The sequence below is a fragment of the Triticum dicoccoides genome, chromosome 2B (assembly GCF_002162155.2).
Source record: "Triticum dicoccoides isolate Atlit2015 ecotype Zavitan chromosome 2B, WEW_v2.0, whole genome shotgun sequence".
Taxonomy (NCBI): Eukaryota; Viridiplantae; Streptophyta; class Magnoliopsida; order Poales; family Poaceae; genus Triticum; species Triticum dicoccoides.
In genome coordinates, this window is record NC_041383.1 from 509,721,080 (window position 1) to 509,729,573 (window position 8,494).

General features: G+C 42.1%; 1 pseudogene; it reads left to right on the top strand.

Moving 5' to 3' along the window:
• The first annotated feature begins 3,545 nt into the window (after positions 1 to 3,545).
• On the top strand, positions 3,546 to 7,443 carry LOC119360966 (annotated as a pseudogene).
• The last annotated feature ends 1,051 nt before the right edge of the window (positions 7,444 to 8,494 follow it).

An 8,494-nucleotide genomic window follows, 5' to 3' on the forward strand; every position in this document is an offset into this window, starting at 1 on the left:
TGAGGTTTTGGTACAAAGATTGGATACAAGAGATGAACTAGTGTTTGAGAGAAGATGGTGCTGGTGAAGATGTTGATGGAGATTGACCCCCTCCCGATGAGAGGATCATTGGTGATGACAATGGTGATGTTTTCCCCCTCCCTGAGGGAAGTTTCCCCGGCAGAACAGCTCCGCCGGAGCCCTAGATTGGTTCCGCCAAGGTTCCGCCTAGTGGCGGCGGAGTTTCGTCCCGTAAGCTTGCTTATGATTTTTTCCAGGGTAAAAGACCTCATATAGCAGAATATGGGCACCGGAGGCCTGTCAAGGGGCCCACGAGGCAGGGGGCGCGCCCTAGGTGGTGGGCGCGCCCCCACCCTCGTGAACAGGGTGTGGGCCCCCTGACGCTGATTCCTTCGCCAGCATTTTTTATTAATTCCAAAAATGACTTTCATGGAGTTTCAGGACTTTTGGAGCTGTGCAGAATAGGTCTCTAATATTTGCTCCTTTTCCAGCCCAGAATCTCAGCTGCCGGCATTCTCCCTCTTCATATAAACCTTGTAAAATAAGAGACAACTAGCGGGTCCACCCGCGCAATTGTGTGGCTAGAATTGATATATTATGTATTTTTGGTAAATGACATCTTTTTGCTATTTTGCTTATTTATATGGACTTGCATTTTTTGTTCTTCAACATTGTATGGAAGTTTATAATCATTGTGAATTGAACACCTCTATAAGCACATTTTCCGCTTCATTGATTATTTTTGTTTAAATTATCTCTGTATATTATTTTCATTTGGCAAGTATTTTTTTAATGCACAACATTGACTTTTTATTTTTTGCCTATTGTCATTGCATGTTCATAATCCATTAGGAAATACTAAATTCTGTAGCTTTTTTAGAAAATTTTGTAGCTAATTTCTCACCGAAATATAGTTTGTAGCTTTTTTCATACTCCCTCCGTCTTAAATAATTCAGATATGGTTCCACTATAACTGATATGACTCAATTATCAGTACATGTTAGTCTCATTTTCCTCCAAAAGTGGTGATATCATATCTTAGAGGAGTCTGAATCATTACCTGACTTGTGGTTTTCGTGCCTCATTGCACTAAATTCTTGTAATGTTCTCCTATGTAAAATATTTCTCGCGCTCCTTGTGCGTTGCAATCTATCTCCATCATTTTTGGCAAACTTTCTTCTACCGAGTGCCTACATTTGTGGAGTTAGTCAAGTAAAATTATTACGTTACAATGATGAATAAACATGAGTCACGATTCATTTGTTGATAAATAATTAAAGATAGTGTTCCATATGTAAGGAAGTTCTCGAGTTTCATCTATGTCTAGATCTGTATATATTCATGTGAGACTGGTTTACTTTAGGTACAACCCTATTAAATAAATGACAAATCTTTTAGATTTCTTGCAACCATAGTCTAGCGTTGGTGTTATCACCCGTAAAGAGGTTAAGCTGAAAAATGCAAATCTTAGCCAGAGTGGTGGAAGTCCAATTAAACTTTCAATAATGAGTATGCATGCTTTCTCTGTTATTAGAATCAGTCGTTTTTCATGGTTAGAAATATTAATTAGATTATTTAAAACTACAGAGTATAAGCATACCTGAGCATTATTTAACTTTATCTGCTGGTTTTGTATTGTGTCCTTGGTGGAAAACTCGGAGTAGTAATCTGGAAAACATTCTGATGGTTGTTTCACCCTCTTTACCTTTGTATTGTACACAGAAAAAAAATCAATTCATTTCTCAATGGGTGATATTTTGTGGATTCCACAACCTTAAAAGTTGATAGTGTATAAGTGGATACTTCTGATAGTAGCATGATGTTTTTAATATTGATAGTAAGATGATTTGTTTGGCCATGTCAAACCATACAAAATATAACTAGCAATTTTTTGTTTAAATTAGTGGGGCAGTCTGTAATTGAATGTTTAATGAGTAAACAATTTTGTCCATCAAAATCATATCGAGGCTCATGAACCGATCGGTTGCATGATTGAGCGAATTGCATATGATCGGTACTTTCACATGAATGTTCTAGTTTGTCTTGTTGTTGGTAAGCACTAAGCTTCTTGCACGCCATAGTTTTTTGGCTGCAAAAGGATTTGAAAATTGTTAGTCAGCTACCCATGCAGTTGTTATCCTGATAAGTGATGAGCCTTGATGATTCAGGTGAGAGGCAGCTCAGAAGGTCTATGTTGACTTCATTGGGTGTCGAGTTGCAGTCACATCGCAGTTTTGGCGGTTTCAGATGTTTGGCTGGCGTCACAGAACCCGTAGTCTTCGATTTTGTTAGTGGTGCTCTGGTCTGGTAGCAGATTTGGTAGACTTCATGAATTGGAAGACCTTGATTTTGCTGATGGTTCTCTGGTCGGGTAGTAGATTTGCCAGTTTGCCCAGTTAAGACTCTTGGGCGTGTGCTTGGTGTGTCTGGCTGGGTGTTGTTCTATTTTGTTTCCGAGCTGACTCCATGTGGAGTTTTTTCTCCCTTTCGATCAAGAATCCATGTAGAGTTTCGTTGATTGAGTCCATCCCTGGGTTGTAGTCTTTTGGGCATGTGCCCGATTTGGAAGTAGGTGCACGTGAGGATTCATATCTTGTTTTGTCTCTTGAAAAGATGTGCACGTGAGGATTCGTATCTTCTTTTGTCTCGTGATAATGGTTGTACGTGTCATATGTGTCATGTACATATGTGTCCTGTACGGAGGACGGGGCATGTACTCGGTCGTTTTTCTCCCTATCTATGTAAGCTTACACGTGATTGTTATAAACAGATCTTTATATAGAAAAAGATGTCTTAGACTATTTACACGTGCCATGCTAAGCTAGTTGTACGGGATAATATTTGTATGTTATGCTGCAACTTTTAAATTTCAGCCATCAATAATTGCGCGTCTAGAATTGATATATTAAATATTTTTGGTAAATGACATCTTTTTGCTATTTTGCTTATTTATATGGACTTGCATTTTTTGTTCTTCAACATTGTATGGAAGTTTATAATCATTGTGAATTGAACACCTCTATAAGCACCTTTTCCGCTTCATTGATTATTTTTGTTTAAATTATCTCTGTATATTATTTTTGTTTGGCAAGTATTTTTTTTAATGCACAATATTGACTTTTTATTTTTTGCCTGTTGTCACAGCATGTTCATAATCCATTAGGAAATACTAAATTCTGTAGCTTTTTTAGAAAATTCTGTAGCTAATTTCTCACCGAAATATAGTTTGTAGCTTTTTTCATACTTCCTCCGTCTTAAAATAAGTGTCTCTACTTTGTACTAACTTTAGTACAAATTTATACTAAGATTAAGACACTTATTTTGAGACGGAGGGAGTACATTCTATAGCTAAAAGACCTGTTAGGTAAGAAAAGAAGTAGGAAAGTCTGGTCTTCTATAGTAAAAAAAATCTGTAGCTTTTTTCATAGTATATTCTGTAGCTAAAAGACCTATATATATTATGTAAGAAAGGAAGTACGAAAGTCTCGTCTTCTATCTATAGATACTCCATATAAGTCAGTCACAACTGGCTGACCATTGGTCAACGTGCTACCCATCCCATGTGTAGAAAGCATATCCCTTCCTCATTCCTCTGCTCCACCATCTTTGAGAAGGGAAAAATAGATGGAGAGGGTGTACCAAATCGATTGGCCTGCTCGTCCATGTGATGGGGAGTGCCGGAGTGGCTGCACCAAATCGAGTGGCCTGCCCGTGCATCAACAAAGCTGGGAAGGAGATTATCTTGGAGGCCAGATCTGAGCGAGGTCGGGGCACGCGTTCCAGCCGCGGATTTGGCGCTCCCTAGCATCGAGGCAAGGCGGTCGCCGGGGAGGCCACTGAAGAATATGAGTGATCCGTAGTTAGTAGCTTCCCTAATGGCGCTGCTATCCTGTTCATGTCACTGGGCCAAGGATTGTGGTGTCGGGTTTGACGGCCATGTTCTTCATAGTGTTCCTCATCTTATGTGGCAGAGTAGTGATGGATATGACTGTCTTACTACTCTCCCATCCTCCTCCGCATCATTATCTTGTTGGGCTCAGTGTACACGTACTTTAAAATTTCATTTACTTAGTTGATCTATTAAATTTATTCAGAGGTAAGGTTGAGTTACCTAGTTCTGGTAAATTATAATACAGACGATGAATTCATATATTTTGTTGTTGTTCATGTAAGGATCATTTAGGATATGAATTATAGAGTTATTTAACTTTTCATTGGTGTGCCTTGCATTATTTTAATGAATTGAACTTATATTACTTTTTCTGTTGACATTCTGCCAACTTTGATTATTGTCTCTTCAACTCATCCGTATCAATTATACGAAGTTTCGTCTAGCAAAAGTTATATCCATCTACTACGTATAACGCTTATATATCTTTTATTTCATTGTCTTGTCTGCACTTCTTAACATGTATATACATGAAAGTAGTGTGAGGAAATATTAATCTGCATTAGCATGTGATTGGTCTCTTTACATTCGTAGAAAGTCCACAGGTGGAGGCGAGTCATGGGCTCCCTAGTTGCTACTGCTGTCAAGTTCCACCTATGTGATTCGAAAAAAAACTTCCACCAATGTAACGTGCTACAACTTTGCATCATTCCTACTTCCTCGACACTGTTCTTCACAGGTATGCTTCCCGCCTCTAGTTGGATAAAAGGTATATTCTCTATTTGTTGTACCATATAATAGCAAGTTATATCAATGATATGTGTAGTTAAGACAAACGAAGAAGGTTCACATGTATTCACTGAATTTGGTTCCTGTGTGTTAATTGATATGCAATAGATTTTTCGCATGTGTTGTAGGCGATGCCTATAACACTGGTGCTTTTCTCATTATTCTCTTCAACTGAAACAACTGTAGGATGGAAGAGATGTTACCAAGAACACAACTCACAAAAGTGCATGTCTGAATGTATTTCAACCTTATCTACTAAGTGTCCTCCCTATATTGATCATGTGATGTATTCTTTCTCTATCCCGGTAAACATAAATTAGTTGCCTTTCAATATTGTAAAATATTTGATGCTTCTCATATTTTTCGTCCAATGAGTTCAGCAATTTTGCTACCACTGTTATTGGTGCAGAGTAAATATAATATGAAAGTTCTTGTTGAAATTAGTAGAATATGCTTTCGAGGTGTTATAATTTCTAGATATATACCACAATTGTCACAGTAATACTTGTCAGTTCCTTTGTAATTAGTTTGTGACTATCACAACATGTTCATGTACATATTTTTTTGTAATAGATCTATTACAGCTTGTCGTGAAAAGTAAAATCCTAAAAAAGTCGCCGAAAAACTTTAAAGATAGCAACCCAAAGAAGTTGGGAGACATAAATAATTCAGATATGGTTCCATTATAACTGATATGACTCAATTATCAGTACATGTTAGTCTCATTTTCCTCCAAAAGTGGTGATATCATATCTTAGAGGAGTCTGAATCATTACCTGACTTGTGGTTTTCGTGCCTCATTGCACTAAGTTCTTGTAATGTTCTCCTATGTAAAATATTTCTAGCGCTCCTTGTGTGTTGCTATCTATCTCCATCATTTTTGGCAAACTTTCTTCTACCGAGTGCCTACATTTGTGGAGTTAGTCAAGTAAAATTATTACGTTACAATGATGAATAAACATGAGTCATGATTCATTTGTTGATAAATATTTAAAGATAGTGTTCCATATGTAAGGAAGTTCTCGAGTTTCATCTATGTCTAGATCTGTATATATTCCTGTGAGACAGGTTTACTTTAGGTACAACCCTATTAAATAAATGACAAATCTTTTAGATTTCTTGCAACCATAGTCTAGCGCTGGTGTTATCACCCATAAAGAGGTTAAGCTGAAAAATGCAAATCTTAGCCAGAGTGGTGGAAGTCCAATTAAACTTTCAATAATGAGTATGCATTATGCTTTCTCTGTTATTAGAATCAGTCCTTTTTCATGGTTAGAAATATTAATTAGATTATTTAAAACTACAGAGTATAAGCATACCTGAGCATTATTTAACTTTATCTGCTGGTTTTGTATTGTGTCCTTGGTGGAAAACTCGGAGTAGTAATCTGGAAAACATTATGATGGTCATTTCACCCCCTTTACCTTTGTATTGTACGCAGAAAAAAAATCAATTCATTTCTTTTTTTTTGAGAAAACGCAAAAGAGTTTGCGTTTCATTTCATTGAACAGAAAGAGAACAGCAGTACAGGTACAACCTCCCGGGAGGAGGGACACACACACACACACCATCGTCCTCACCAGACAAGCAGGTGAGGAGGTGCTACCAACTACAGACCGCAACAACGAAAGGTCTAGCCTTGTCCAGCCTCCAACCATGAATGGCAAGGTAGCTAGACACAGAGCCTCAAGGCCGCGTCACAGCCGTTGCCAGGCGCCTCCGAAGAAGACTGCATCTCCAGGGCTGACCGGGCCAACGTACCTTCCACCCATATGTGCCTAGGAGACGGCAGGTGGATGGCAGGACCCAGCCAGAACTAGCGAAGCCATCGTCTTGGACGTGCCGGCGCCGGCGTACATTGCGCCCCGGACGCCCACGCTCCATGCTGCAGCCCTCATCACAGCATCGCATTACCAGCAAACCTCACCGGAAAGACCGGGGAGGCCACCATCTCCAGCTGACGCATAGGGGACTCCAAGTGCGACCCAAGCAGCGCTTTCAAGAAAGGAACGGCGCTGAGACGCCGTCGCTGCCTTGTCCAGGGAACTGGACCAAGGGTTTCCCCCGGTGCCCGAGGAGAGGGTCCAGTCTGGGCCATGACAGCGCCTCCATGGAGGTAACGGCACCCTCAGGTGTCGCCGTTGTCAGCGCAGGCCAACGCCGCGCAGGGATTTCGCCCGGCCCAAGACCAGAACCCCAAAACCGCCGAAGCAGAGCAAACAGGAGATGGGGAAGCAGATCGCCAGAGAGGACCACCAGCACCGAGAGGGAAACCACGTATTGTCACTGTCGATGTAGGGAAGCACCGGCCAGCGCAGTGCAGCAGCTGCTGGATGGCTGCCAGACAAGGCCAGCCATCGCACGGGACGCATCGAGCAGGGCTAGTGGCGCCGTCGCGGAGACCAGCCACCTGCACCTTGCCGCCGCCGACCATGGCCGCTGCCGCGCCGGCCCGCAGCCTCCGCCACCCGGATCCGCCGGGGCACAGCCAAGCAGCCGCAGCCGCGCCCCCAAAGGGTCGCGCCGCGCCGCCCGCGTGCTCGCCACGCCAGTCCAGAGGCCCGACCCTCTGGATCTGGGGCCGCCGTCGCGAAACCCTAGGTTCGGAGAAGCGTAGCTCCGTCAGCCTCGTCGAGCCCCACGCTCGAGGGGGGAGGCCGCCTGGGAGCGAAGTCCCGCCGCCGCCAGATCCACCAGGGCTTTGCCCGGCGGGGAGCACCGGCGGCGGCAGGGGGAGGGGGAGGAGGAGGGGAGGGAGCGCTTGAGGGCTGCGTCGCCTCCCAAGTCGCCCGTGGGGAGGGCGACGCGGGGGAGGGGGGCGAGTGTAAAATCAGAGATTCTCCAAATTCATTTCTCAATAGGTCATATTTTGTGGATTCCACAACCTAAAAAGTTGATAGTGTATAAGTGGATACTTCTCATAGTAGCATGATGATTTTAATATTGATAGTAAGATGATTTGTTTGGCCATGTCAAACCATACAGAATATAATTAGCAATTTTTTTTTAAATTAGTGGGGCAGTCTGTAATTGAATGTTTAATGAGTAAACAATTTTGTCCATCAAAATCATATCGAGGCTCATGAACTGATCGGTTTCATGATTGAGCGAATTGCATATGATCGGTACTTTCACTTGAATGTTCTAGTTTGTCCCGTTGTTGGTAAGCACTAAGCTTCTTGCACGCCATAGTTTTTTGGCTGCAAAAGGATTCGAAAATTGTTAGTCAGCTACCTATGCAGTTGTTATCCTGACAAGTGATGAGCCTTGATGATTCAGGTGAGAGGCAGCTCAGAAGGTCTATGTTGACTTCATTGGGCGTCGAGTTGCAGTCACATCGCAGTTTTGGCGGTTTCAGATGTTTGTCTGGCGTCACAGAACCCGTAGTCTTCGATTTTGTTAGTGGTGCTCTGGTCTGGTAGCAGATTTGGTAGACTTCATGAATCGGAAGACCTTGATTTTGTTGATGGTTCTCTGGTCGGGTAGTAGATTTGCCAGTTTGACCAGTTAAGACTCTTGGGCGTGTGCTTGGTGTGTCTGGCTGGGTGTTGTTCTATTTTGTTTCCGAGCTGACTCCATGTGGAGTTTCTTTCTCCCTTTCGATCAAGAATCCATGTAGATTTTCTTTGATTGAGTCCGTCTCTGGGTTGTAGTCTTTTGGGCATGTGCCCGATTTGGAAGTAGGTGCATGCGAGGATTCATATCTTGTTTTGTCTCTAGGAAGGATGTGCACGTGAGGATTCGTATCTTCTTTTGTCTCGTGATAATGGTCGTACGTGAGATCTTTATATAAAAAAAGATGTCTTAGACTATTTA